Source organism: Hippoglossus hippoglossus, chromosome 5, assembly GCF_009819705.1.
Source record: "Hippoglossus hippoglossus isolate fHipHip1 chromosome 5, fHipHip1.pri, whole genome shotgun sequence".
NCBI classification, from domain to species: Eukaryota; Metazoa; Chordata; class Actinopteri; order Pleuronectiformes; family Pleuronectidae; genus Hippoglossus; species Hippoglossus hippoglossus.
Genome location: NC_047155.1, coordinates 14,502,811 through 14,516,973, shown reverse-complemented (window position 1 = coordinate 14,516,973; position 14,163 = coordinate 14,502,811). Strand labels below are relative to the sequence as shown.

Genomic DNA, 14,163 nt, shown 5'->3' with positions numbered 1-14,163 from the left:
CTGCTGGTGTTGACTGCTTCGATGTTTTCTCCTCAATGCTGTTGGACTCTGATGACGATGACTGCTCAGATCTTTTCTTCCCTCCGCTGCTGACCTCTGATGATGATGACTGCTTCGATCTTTTCCCCTCAATGCTGCTGACCACTGCTGGTGTTGACTGCTTCGATCTTTTATTATCACTGCTGCTGACCTCTGATGATGAAGTCTGCTTCGATCTTTTCCCCTCACTGCTGCTGACCACTGCTGGTGTTGACTTCTTCTGTCTTTTCTTCCCTCCGCTGCTTACCTCTGATGATGATGACTGCTTCGATCTTTTCCCCTCACTGCTGCTGACCTCTGATGATGAAGTCTTCTTTGATCCTTTCTCCTCAATGCTGTTGACCTCTAATGATGATGACTGCTTGTTTGTTTCCAGTGAGTCGATGGCCATAAAAGCCTCTGACACCCTTTTTGTGTGGCGGTTAACTTGGTTGTTCAGCCACCAGCTTATCAAGGACAGAAAACAAAACACCCTGGTCTGAATTTCTGCATATATGCCCCTGTGTGCCATAGGAACAGCCACCTTTTTCGCTGGACCTGAACTAATGTCTGAATTCCTTCCAGGTGTGATGTACGCATAGATGAGATCTGAAAGCTGTTCTGTGAATACAAGAACCTTTTCAGATGGAAGCTTCTTCAGTGTTTGGAATGCAGAACTTTCATTTCCACCTCCCGGCTTCTCCTTCTCCAGAAGCACAGCGTCAATATTAGCCATCAATGAGTGTATCGTCAGCCTCCTATTGACTTTGGTCTCCTCCTTGAATTTTTTCGCGACCCCTGTCAGTATTTGAAGCGTCCCTGCTGTGGCAAAAGTCTTTATGAAAAGACTATTGATCGTCCTCATTCCTTTACTGATTGAGAGGTTTGGCTGTGGAGATTCCTTTCCATTTTTGCTTTCCTTATTGATTGACTCAATAATTTCATCTAAAGCCATATCAATCTCTGGAGAAAACGATGAATTGAGAAAGAGGCTGTCATGGAACTCATCAAAGAAGTCTGTGATGTCAGTCAAACTATTGTTGATTGCTTCCTGGACAAGCATCTTCCCACTGTCCATACTGCTTGTTGTTGAACCTCCCTCTGAGGAACTACCTGACTTGTAGCTGACTCCTGAAGAGGGGGAGCTTGAAGAGGTCCTACACATCCGAATGGGATCATATGAAGCGTCCTGTTCCTCTGAGGAATTGGCCTGACTTCGCCTGCGCGATTGACACTCGAGCAAGAGTTCGATTTTTGCATCTTCCTTTAACGTCTCGCAGGCATAACAGATCATCTTCTGGACTTTAGCGGGGTTAATGAGGCGGGTTGGTATAGGCTTCTCAGAGCTCACACAGGTGGAGCTTGCAGACAAGGTGGAGTTGACAGTCTTCGTCACCTCCTCTACAACCAAGTCTGTGAGCTTATCCAAACTCGTAGACTTTGTTGTGCCTGGTGAAAGACTGTCGTTGAGAGTGTCGCCCAGAATGGACCGAACTTCTTCCTCAGACATGGGTGCAGGGGGACATCGCTTTGCAATGGCATTTGAAACGGTCGCCATTAACTTCAGCAGAAGATCTGCCAACATAAATGTTGTAGCTTCATCCGGTTTGCATGACTTCAACAGCTCCCACTGCTCTGCACTGATCTTCGTAAAAAAGGAATCGAAGTACGGGCGGACAGTCTCTTCCTCTATATCCATTTGTTTCACTCTCTGAGTGATCTCCATTGCGACTGTTGTTTGTTTCAATGTGTTATTTTCGCTGTTCAAGATGTGTTTTCCAAATTCTCATGAAAAATCTCTTATCTTCTTTGTTCTACCAATTCGCTGGTTAGTGCAGACTGACTCTTCACTAGTTAATTTTCTGAGATAAAGAGCCTCTTTAAATAATAGGAAGGGAAAAAGAAGCAAGGGAGTTTAAAGGAATTGAAGCAAAGGAGTTTAAAGGAATTGAAGCAAAGGGGGTTAAATGATTTGAAGCAAAGGGGGTTAAAGGAATTGAAGCAAAGGGGGTTAAAGGAATTGAAGCAAAGGAGGTTTAAGAAATTCAAACAAAGGGGGTTAAAGGACTATGATGTCACTAATAGATCAAAGGAAACTCTGATGTAACAATAAGCCACACCCCTCAACTTTGACTGTAACATAGTTAGTTGGTAGGCAGACAAAAAGGTAATCATTCATTGAACTATTATATCCATTTTGTTTCTCAGACAATACACGTACACGCTTGCGCTTACCGACTACGGTGGAGCGAGTCAGCAGCTTCAGGTTCCTTGGGGTCCACATCAGTGATGACCTGACCTGGACCCACCACACAGACTCCATCAGGAAGACGGCCAGACAGCGGCTCTTCTTCCTCCGCAGGCTGCGGAGCCTCAACATGGATGCCAGGATTCTCTGCAATTTCTACAGGTGCACCATAGAGAGTATCCTGACTGGCTGCATCACCACCTGGTATGGCAGCTGCACCGCCCTGAACCGTAAGGCTTTACAGAGGGTGGTGAAGTCTGCCCAACACATCACCAGGACAGAGCTACCATCCATGGAGGACCTCTACACCCAGCGGTGTAGGAAGAAGGCCAACAGGATTATCACAGACCCCTATCACCCCAGCCATAAACTGTTTTGCCTGCTGCCGTCTGGCCGACGGTACCGCAGCATCCGGGCCCGCACCACCAGGCTCAGAGACAGTTTCATCCCCCAGGTCATAAGACTTTTAAACTACTCCAATCTGCAATAACTCCACTAAACCAGCACCTTAGCATATTTGCACTATTGCACATAATTGCACTATTGTTTTTTTTCTTTAGGTGTATCTATATATGTATATTTAGATATATATATATTTTATTTTCTATTTAAAATTTTTGATATTCTATTTTATATTATTTTATTCAATATTTTTTTGCTTGTAATATTCGGAGCATTGCTATAAGAGAGCCTGTGACCCACGCATTTCATTGCCAGCGACTGCTTAATGTAATTGTTGTGCATTTGACAATAAACTCTTGAATCTTGAATCCACTTGGATCGACCTTGTATTGCAGTACCTCTAGGAACGGTTCACCAACTCAGTAGATGGCGGTAATCAGTCCAAAATACTCTGTTTAATCTATGACAATACCATGACACAAAGAAGTTTTTTTACAGTTATCTTCTGGGATCACATGATCAAAGTCCCTTTCCCAACATATTTTAAGGTCCTCCAACTTTGGAAATGTATATAAATATAATCATAGAATTTTCAGAGAATACCCTCAAGTTCGGCCTGTATCATTGATCAGAAGGTCAAAACACTTGATGACGCTAAGGTGCACAACTGAAGTTATGTCCCTAACATCCGCTGGTGGCCCCTAACACCTGCTAACATCTAATGTTTTGTTTGTGGTAATTTGTGTAGAAGACCTTCAGACGTACAAGGGATATTCTACATCTTATCCTATATATTAAATCATATAAACTCTTGTTGCTTTTTACATAAGTGAGATATAAAAAATATGTTGCAGTTGTAATATTTCCATCTTCCTGCAGAAATTTAACTCCAAAATTGAATTAGTTGAGATCTCAAATTTCCTTCAAAATTAAGACAAACACAATCAAGTAACACTGTATCGATTTACGGTGATAGTCAGCAGCAACTGTCTTATTCTGAAAATATCTGACAGTTAGATGCTTACTATTGCTATTTGATCACCAGCCATAATGAGGTCACTCTACTCTGCCTTATACAGCTTGTTGGAGCTAAGTTCAGGTGAAGGTGCTGATGGCTGATGAATTAAAGGAAGAAACTAAACTTGCACCTGTGAAACAGTGAATTTTCAGCTTGTAAAACAGCAAAACTTTAGTCTCAGTGGAATAAATCCTGAGAACAAATTATTTGATTTTGAATCTTTTAATAACTGTTTTAAATATGGGAGGGAACCGGAGCACCTGGATAAAAGCCACAACAAGAGAGCAAATAATTCCATTTCATACATTTTATTCATTATAAATGTGGGGATACCAGAGCACCTGGAGAAAACCCATCACAAAACTTTAGACTAAGTAAAAGGTAATTATAATCGAAGAATATTGATAATAAAAGAAAATGCTTCGCCCCTTCATTTCGTAGAACAGGTGATTAGGAGAGAGAAAAGAAAATCAAAAACCTCATCACTCAAACAATGAAGGTTAGGGTTAGGCTTAGGGTTGTACCAGTACAGTAATGTCACAGCATGATAAATAACTTTTAGGTGCATCTACTGTGTTGGTGCACCGTTACTGTTCAGAAAATATTTAAATTTGAAAGTGAAGCTATCGGAATAACATCATCCACCTTTTATCTCCGGAAGAAGGAAGAGAACCTTGCTCTGAAAGAGGAGAAGAAGCCAGGCTTTTTGCACAGGCGTCTTTTCAAAGAGGAGCAAATTGATATCTCAAGTTCTGGATCTCTTAAAAGAAAGGAAACCATTAGCATCTCTTGACAAGGCCACTTCTTACACAACTCCTTGAAAATGACCTCTTCAAAGATTGTTTTGGGGATGAAAGTTGAGTCAATGTCTTTGACCTCGGCCCATATTCTCTCCAGCAGATGATGACTTGTGTCTGTTATGTCGACATCAGTCCTGGTCACCTTTGCCTTATTATAGATTTGTGATATGAGCTGGTCCAAGAGAACACTGACATACATTTTATATCTATTTGCTGCCAGCATCTTTGCAATCTCCTCCCTGGAGTTCCTGTCTGATGATGTTGAGTTCTCCTGATCTTTGCTGACCTCTGATGATGATGATGACTGCTTCGATCTTTTCTCCTCAATGCTGCTGACCACTGCTGGTGTTGACTGCTTCGATGTTTTCTCCTCAATGCTGTTGGACTCTGATGACGATGACTGCTCAGATCTTTTCTTCCCTCCGCTGCTGACCTCTGATGATGATGACTGCTTCGATCTTTTCCCCTCAATGCTGCTGACCACTGCTGGTGTTGACTGCTTCGATCTTTTATTATCACTGCTGCTGACCTCTGATGATGAAGTCTGCTTCGATCTTTTCCCCTCACTGCTGCTGACCACTGCTGGTGTTGACTTCTTCTGTCTTTTCTTCCCTCCGCTGCTTACCTCTGATGATGATGACTGCTTCGATCTTTTCCCCTCACTGCTGCTGACCTCTGATGATGAAGTCTTCTTTGATCCTTTCTCCTCAATGCTGTTGACCTCTAATGATGATGACTGCTTGTTTGTTTCCAGTGAGTCGATGGCCATAAAAGCCTCTGACACCCTTTTTGTGTGGCGGTTAACTTGGTTGTTCAGCCACCAGCTTATCAAGGACAGAAAACAAAACACCCTGGTCTGAATTTCTGCATATATGCCCCTGTGTGCCATAGGAACAGCCACCTTTTTCGCTGGACCTGAACTAATGTCTGAATTCCTTCCAGGTGTGATGTACGCATAGATGAGATCTGAAAGCTGTTCTGTGAATACAAGAACCTTTTCAGATGGAAGCTTCTTCAGTGTTTGGAATGCAGAACTTTCATTTCCACCTCCCGGCTTCTCCTTCTCCAGAAGCACAGCGTCAATATTAGCCATCAATGAGTGTATCGTCAGCCTCCTATTGACTTTGGTCTCCTCCTTGAATTTTTTCGCGACCCCTGTCAGTATTTGAAGCGTCCCTGCTGTGGCAAAAGTCTTTATGAAAAGACTATTGATCGTCCTCATTCCTTTACTGATTGAGAGGTTTGGCTGTGGAGATTCCTTTCCATTTTTGCTTTCCTTATTGATTGACTCAATAATTTCATCTAAAGCCATATCAATCTCTGGAGAAAACGATGAATTGAGAAAGAGGCTGTCATGGAACTCATCAAAGAAGTCTGTGATGTCAGTCAAACTATTGTTGATTGCTTCCTGGACAAGCATCTTCCCACTGTCCATACTGCTTGTTGTTGAACCTCCCTCTGAGGAACTACCTGACTTGTAGCTGACTCCTGAAGAGGGGGAGCTTGAAGAGGTCCTACACATCCGAATGGGATCATATGAAGCGTCCTGTTCCTCTGAGGAATTGGCCTGACTTCGCCTGCGCGATTGACACTCGAGCAAGAGTTCGATTTTTGCATCTTCCTTTAACGTCTCGCAGGCATAACAGATCATCTTCTGGACTTTAGCGGGGTTAATGAGGCGGGTTGGTATAGGCTTCTCAGAGCTCACACAGGTGGAGCTTGCAGACAAGGTGGAGTTGACAGTCTTCGTCACCTCCTCTACAACCAAGTCTGTGAGCTTATCCAAACTCGTAGACTTTGTTGTGCCTGGTGAAAGACTGTCGTTGAGAGTGTCGCCCAGAATGGACCGAACTTCTTCCTCAGACATGGGTGCAGGGGGACATCGCTTTGCAATGGCATTTGAAACGGTCGCCATTAACTTCAGCAGAAGATCTGCCAACATAAATGTTGTAGCTTCATCCGGTTTGCATGACTTCAACAGCTCCCACTGCTCTGCACTGATCTTCGTAAAAAAGGAATCGAAGTACGGGCGGACAGTCTCTTCCTCTATATCCATTTGTTTCACTCTCTGAGTGATCTCCATTGCGACTGTTGTTTGTTTCAATGTGTTATTTTCGCTGTTCAAGATGTGTTTTCCAAATTCTCATGAAAAATCTCTTATCTTCTTTGTTCTACCAATTCGCTGGTTAGTGCAGACTGACTCTTCACTAGTTAATTTTCTGAGATAAAGAGCCTCTTTAAATAATAGGAAGGGAAAAAGAAGCAAGGGAGTTTAAAGGAATTGAAGCAAAGGAGTTTAAAGGAATTGAAGCAAAGGGGGTTAAATGATTTGAAGCAAAGGGGGTTAAAGGAATTGAAGCAAAGGGGGTTAAAGGAATTGAAGCAAAGGAGGTTTAAGAAATTCAAACAAAGGGGGTTAAAGGACTATGATGTCACTAATAGATCAAAGGAAACTCTGATGTAACAATAAGCCACACCCCTCAACTTTGACTGTAACATAGTTAGTTGGTAGGCAGACAAAAAGGTAATCATTCATTGAACTATTATATCCATTTTGTTTCTCAGACAATACACGTACACGCTTGCGCTTACCGACTACGGTGGAGCGAGTCAGCAGCTTCAGGTTCCTTGGGGTCCACATCAGTGATGACCTGACCTGGACCCACCACACAGACTCCATCAGGAAGACGGCCAGACAGCGGCTCTTCTTCCTCCGCAGGCTGCGGAGCCTCAACATGGATGCCAGGATTCTCTGCAATTTCTACAGGTGCACCATAGAGAGTATCCTGACTGGCTGCATCACCACCTGGTATGGCAGCTGCACCGCCCTGAACCGTAAGGCTTTACAGAGGGTGGTGAAGTCTGCCCAACACATCACCAGGACAGAGCTACCATCCATGGAGGACCTCTACACCCAGCGGTGTAGGAAGAAGGCCAACAGGATTATCACAGACCCCTATCACCCCAGCCATAAACTGTTTTGCCTGCTGCCGTCTGGCCGACGGTACCGCAGCATCCGGGCCCGCACCACCAGGCTCAGAGACAGTTTCATCCCCCAGGTCATAAGACTTTTAAACTACTCCAATCTGCAATAACTCCACTAAACCAGCACCTTAGCATATTTGCACTATTGCACATAATTGCACTATTGTTTTTTTTCTTTAGGTGTATCTATATATGTATATTTAGATATATATATATTTTATTTTCTATTTAAAATTTTTGATATTCTATTTTATATTATTTTATTCAATATTTTTTTGCTTGTAATATTCGGAGCATTGCTATAAGAGAGCCTGTGACCCACGCATTTCATTGCCAGCGACTGCTTAATGTAATTGTTGTGCATTTGACAATAAACTCTTGAATCTTGAATCCACTTGGATCGACCTTGTATTGCAGTACCTCTAGGAACGGTTCACCAACTCAGTAGATGGCGGTAATCAGTCCAAAATACTCTGTTTAATCTATGACAATACCATGACACAAAGAAGTTTTTTTACAGTTATCTTCTGGGATCACATGATCAAAGTCCCTTTCCCAACATATTTTAAGGTCCTCCAACTTTGGAAATGTATATAAATATAATCATAGAATTTTCAGAGAATACCCTCAAGTTCGGCCTGTATCATTGATCAGAAGGTCAAAACACTTGATGACGCTAAGGTGCACAACTGAAGTTATGTCCCTAACATCCGCTGGTGGCCCCTAACACCTGCTAACATCTAATGTTTTGTTTGTGGTAATTTGTGTAGAAGACCTTCAGACGTACAAGGGATATTCTACATCTTATCCTATATATTAAATCATATAAACTCTTGTTGCTTTTTACATAAGTGAGATATAAAAAATATGTTGCAGTTGTAATATTTCCATCTTCCTGCAGAAATTTAACTCCAAAATTGAATTAGTTGAGATCTCAAATTTCCTTCAAAATTAAGACAAACACAATCAAGTAACACTGTATCGATTTACGGTGATAGTCAGCAGCAACTGTCTTATTCTGAAAATATCTGACAGTTAGATGCTTACTATTGCTATTTGATCACCAGCCATAATGAGGTCACTCTACTCTGCCTTATACAGCTTGTTGGAGCTAAGTTCAGGTGAAGGTGCTGATGGCTGATGAATTAAAGGAAGAAACTAAACTTGCACCTGTGAAACAGTGAATTTTCAGCTTGTAAAACAGCAAAACTTTAGTCTCAGTGGAATAAATCCTGAGAACAAATTATTTGATTTTGAATCTTTTAATAACTGTTTTAAATATGGGAGGGAACCGGAGCACCTGGATAAAAGCCACAACAAGAGAGCAAATAATTCCATTTCATACATTTTATTCATTATAAATGTGGGGATACCAGAGCACCTGGAGAAAACCCATCACAAAACTTTAGACTAAGTAAAAGGTAATTATAATCGAAGAATATTGATAATAAAAGAAAATGCTTCGCCCCTTCATTTCGTAGAACAGGTGATTAGGAGAGAGAAAAGAAAATCAAAAACCTCATCACTCAAACAATGAAGGTTAGGGTTAGGCTTAGGGTTGTACCAGTACAGTAATGTCACAGCATGATAAATAACTTTTAGGTGCATCTACTGTGTTGGTGCACCGTTACTGTTCAGAAAATATTTAAATTTGAAAGTGAAGCTATCGGAATAACATCATCCACCTTTTATCTCCGGAAGAAGGAAGAGAACCTTGCTCTGAAAGAGGAGAAGAAGCCAGGCTTTTTGCACAGGCGTCTTTTCAAAGAGGAGCAAATTGATATCTCAAGTTCTGGATCTCTTAAAAGAAAGGAAACCATTAGCATCTCTTGACAAGGCCACTTCTTACACAACTCCTTGAAAATGACCTCTTCAAAGATTGTTTTGGGGATGAAAGTTGAGTCAATGTCTTTGACCTCGGCCCATATTCTCTCCAGCAGATGATGACTTGTGTCTGTTATGTCGACATCAGTCCTGGTCACCTTTGCCTTATTATAGATTTGTGATATGAGCTGGTCCAAAAGAACACTGACATACATTTTATATCTGTTTGCTGCCAGCATCTTTGCAATCTCCTCCCTGGAGTTCCTGTCTGATGATGTTGAGTTCTCCTGATCTTTGCTGACCTCTGATGATGATGACTGCTTCGATCTTTTCTCCTCAATGCTGCTGACCACTGCTGGTGTTGACTGCTTCGATGTTTTCTCCTCAATGCTGTTGGACTCTGATGACGATGACTGCTCAGATCTTTTCTTCCCTCCGCTGCTGACCTCTGATGATGATGACTGCTTCGATCTTTTCCCCTCAATGCTGCTGACCACTGCTGGTGTTGACTGCTTCGATCTTTTATTATCACTGCTGCTGACCTCTGATGATGAAGTCTGCTTCGATCTTTTCCCCTCACTGCTGCTGACCACTGCTGGTGTTGACTTCTTCTGTCTTTTCTTCCCTCCGCTGCTTACCTCTGATGATGATGACTGCTTCGATCTTTTCCCCTCACTGCTGCTGACCTCTGATGATGAAGTCTTCTTTGATCCTTTCTCCTCAATGCTGTTGACCTCTAATGATGATGACTGCTTGTTTGTTTCCAGTGAGTCGATGGCCATAAAAGCCTCTGACACCCTTTTTGTGTGGCGGTTAACTTGGTTGTTCAGCCACCAGCTTATCAAGGACAGAAAACAAAACACCCTGGTCTGAATTTCTGCATATATGCCCCTGTGTGCCATAGGAACAGCCACCTTTTTCGCTGGACCTGAACTAATGTCTGAATTCCTTCCAGGTGTGATGTACGCATAGATGAGATCTGAAAGCTGTTCTGTGAATACAAGAACCTTTTCAGATGGAAGCTTCTTCAGTGTTTGGAATGCAGAACTTTCATTTCCACCTCCCGGCTTCTCCTTCTCCAGAAGCACAGCGTCAATATTAGCCATCAATGAGTGTATCGTCAGCCTCCTATTGACTTTGGTCTCCTCCTTGAATTTTTTCGCGACCCCTGTCAGTATTTGAAGCGTCCCTGCTGTGGCAAAAGTCTTTATGAAAAGACTATTGATCGTCCTCATTCCTTTACTGATTGAGAGGTTTGGCTGTGGAGATTCCTTTCCATTTTTGCTTTCCTTATTGATTGACTCAATAATTTCATCTAAAGCCATATCAATCTCTGGAGAAAACGATGAATTGAGAAAGAGGCTGTCATGGAACTCATCAAAGAAGTCTGTGATGTCAGTCAAACTATTGTTGATTGCTTCCTGGACAAGCATCTTCCCACTGTCCATACTGCTTGTTGTTGAACCTCCCTCTGAGGAACTACCTGACTTGTAGCTGACTCCTGAAGAGGGGGAGCTTGAAGAGGTCCTACACATCCGAATGGGATCATATGAAGCGTCCTGTTCCTCTGAGGAATTGGCCTGACTTCGCCTGCGCGATTGACACTCGAGCAAGAGTTCGATTTTTGCATCTTCCTTTAACGTCTCGCAGGCATAACAGATCATCTTCTGGACTTTAGCGGGGTTAATGAGGCGGGTTGGTATAGGCTTCTCAGAGCTCACACAGGTGGAGCTTGCAGACAAGGTGGAGTTGACAGTCTTCGTCACCTCCTCTACAACCAAGTCTGTGAGCTTATCCAAACTCGTAGACTTTGTTGTGCCTGGTGAAAGACTGTCGTTGAGAGTGTCGCCCAGAATGGACCGAACTTCTTCCTCAGACATGGGTGCAGGGGGACATCGCTTTGCAATGGCATTTGAAACGGTCGCCATTAACTTCAGCAGAAGATCTGCCAACATAAATGTTGTAGCTTCATCCGGTTTGCATGACTTCAACAGCTCCCACTGCTCTGCACTGATCTTCGTAAAAAAGGAATCGAAGTACGGGCGGACAGTCTCTTCCTCTATATCCATTTGTTTCACTCTCTGAGTGATCTCCATTGCGACTGTTGTTTGTTTCAATGTGTTATTTTCGCTGATTAAGATGTGTTTTCCAAATTCTCATGAAAAATCTCTTATCTTCTTTGTTCTACCAATTCGCTGGTTAGTGCAGACTGACTCTTCACTAGTTAATTTTCTGAGATAAAGAGCCTCTTTAAATAATAGGAAGGGAAAAAGAAGCAAGGGAGTTTAAAGGAATTGAAGCAAAGGAGTTTAAAGGAATTGAAGCAAAGGGGGTTAAATGATTTGAAGCAAAGGGGGTTAAAGGAATTGAAGCAAAGGGGGTTAAAGGAATTGAAGCAAAGGAGGTTTAAGAAATTCAAACAAAGGGGGTTAAAGGACTATGATGTCACTAATAGATCAAAGGAAACTCTGATGTAACAATAAGCCACACCCCTCAACTTTGACTGTAACATAGTTAGTTGGTAGGCAGACAAAAAGGTAATCATTCATTGAACTATTATATCCATTTTGTTTCTCAGACAATACACGTACACGCTTGCGCTTACCGACTACGGTGGAGCGAGTCAGCAGCTTCAGGTTCCTTGGGGTCCACATCAGTGATGACCTGACCTGGACCCACCACACAGACTCCATCAGGAAGACGGCCAGACAGCGGCTCTTCTTCCTCCGTAGGCTGCGGAGCCTCAACATGGATGCCAGGATTCTCTGCAATTTCTACAGGTGCACCATAGAGAGTATCCTGACTGGCTGCATCACCGCCTGGTATGGCAGCTGCACCGCCCTGAACCGTAAGGCTTTACAGAGGGTGGTGAAGTCTGCCCAACACATCACCAGGACAGAGCTACCATCCATGGAGGACCTCTACACCCAGCGGTGTAGGAAGAAGGCCAACAGGATTATCACAGACCCCTATCACCCCAGCCATAAACTGTTTTGCCTGCTGCCGTCTGGCCGACGGTACCGCAGCATCCGGGCCCGCACCACCAGGCTCAGAGACAGTTTCATCCCCCAGGTCATAAGACTTTTAAACTACTCCAATCTGCAATAACTCCACTAAACCAGCACCTTAGCATATTTGCACTATTGCACATAATTGCACTATTGTTTTTTTTCTTTAGGTGTATCTATATATGTATATTTAGATATACAGGACTGTCTCAGAAAATTTGAATATTGTGATAAAGTTCTTTATTTTCTGTAATGCAATTAAAAAAACAAAAATGTCATGCATTCTGGATTCATTACAAATCAACTGAAATATTGCAAGCCTTTTATTCTTTTAATATTGCTGATTATGGCTTACAGCTTAAGAAAACTCAAATATCCTATCTCTAAATATTAGAATATCATGAAAAAGTATACTACTAGGGTATTCAACTAATCACTTGAATCGTCTAATTAACTCGAAACACCTGCAAGGGTTTCCTGAGCCTTGAAAAACACTCAGCTTGGTTCAGTAAACTAAATCACAAGTATGGGGAAGACTGCTGATCTGACTGCTGTCCAGAGGACCATCATTGACACCCTCCATCAGGAGGGTAAGACACAAAAAGAAATTTCTCAAAGAGCAAGCTGTTCACAGAGTGCAGTTTCAAAGCACATCCACAAAAAGTCTGTTGGAAGGGGGAAATGTGGCAGGAAACGCTGCACAACCAAGAGAGATGACCGCAGCCTTAACAGCATTGTGAAGAAGGGTCGCTTCCAGAATTTGGGGGAGCTTCAAAGACAGTGGACTGAAGCTGGAGTCCAGGTATCAAAAGCCACTGTTCACAGACGTGTCCGGGAAATGGGCTACAATAGCCGTATTCCCATGGTCAAGCCACTTCTGAACTCAAGACAACGGAAGAAGCGTCTGACTTGGGCTATGGAAAAGAAGCACTGGACAGTTGCAGAGTGGTCCAAAGTCCTCTTTTCAGACGAAAGCAAGTGTTGTATTTCATTTGGAAGTCAAGGCGCCAGAGTCTGGAGAAAGGCTGGAGAGGAGCAAAATCCAAGTTGCTTGAAATCCAGTGTGAAGTTCCCACAGTCAGTGATGGTTTGGGGAGCCATGTCAGCTGCTGGTGTTGGTCCACTGTGTTTCATCAAGTCCAGAGTAAATGCAGCTGTGTACCAAGAGATTTTAGAGCACTACATGCTTCCGTCTGCTGAAAAGCTCTATGGAGATGAGGATTTCATTTTCCAGCATGATCTGGCACCTGCCCACAGTGCCAAAACCACCAGTAACTGGTGTACTGACCATGGCATTACTGTCCTCGATTGGCCTGCCAATTCCCCTGACCTGAACCCCATAGAGAATTTGTGGGGTATTATGAAGAAGAAGCTGAAAGACACCAGACCCAACAATGCAAATGAGCTAAAGGCCGCTATTGAAGCATCCTGGGCATCCATAAACCCTAAGCAATGCCACAGGCTGATTGCCTCCATGCCACGCCGCATTGATGCAGTAATCCGTGCAAAAGGATTCCCAACCAAGTACTGAGTGCATTAATGGACATTTTCAAATGTTTGATTTTGTTTTGCTGTTATAAATCTTTTTTTTACTTGGTCTGAGGAAATATTCTAATTTTTTGAGATAGGATTTTTGAGTTTTCTTAAGCTGTAAGCCATAATCAGCAATATTAAAAGAATAAAAGGCTTGCAATATTTCAGTTGATTTGTAATGAATCCAGAATGCATGACATTTTTGTTTTTTTAATTACATTACAGAAAATAAAGAACTTTATCACAATATTCTAATTTTCTGAGACAGTCCTGTATATATATTTTATTTTCTATTTAAAATTTTTGATATTCTATTTTATATTATTT

General features: G+C 42.5%; 1 protein-coding gene across 1 annotated transcript in view; it reads left to right on the top strand.

Moving 5' to 3' along the window:
- LOC117761837 (olfactory receptor class A-like protein 4) overlaps positions 1-14,163 on the top strand; it is a 946,130-nt gene that overhangs the window by 722,029 nt on the left and 209,938 nt on the right. The window lies entirely within an intron of this gene.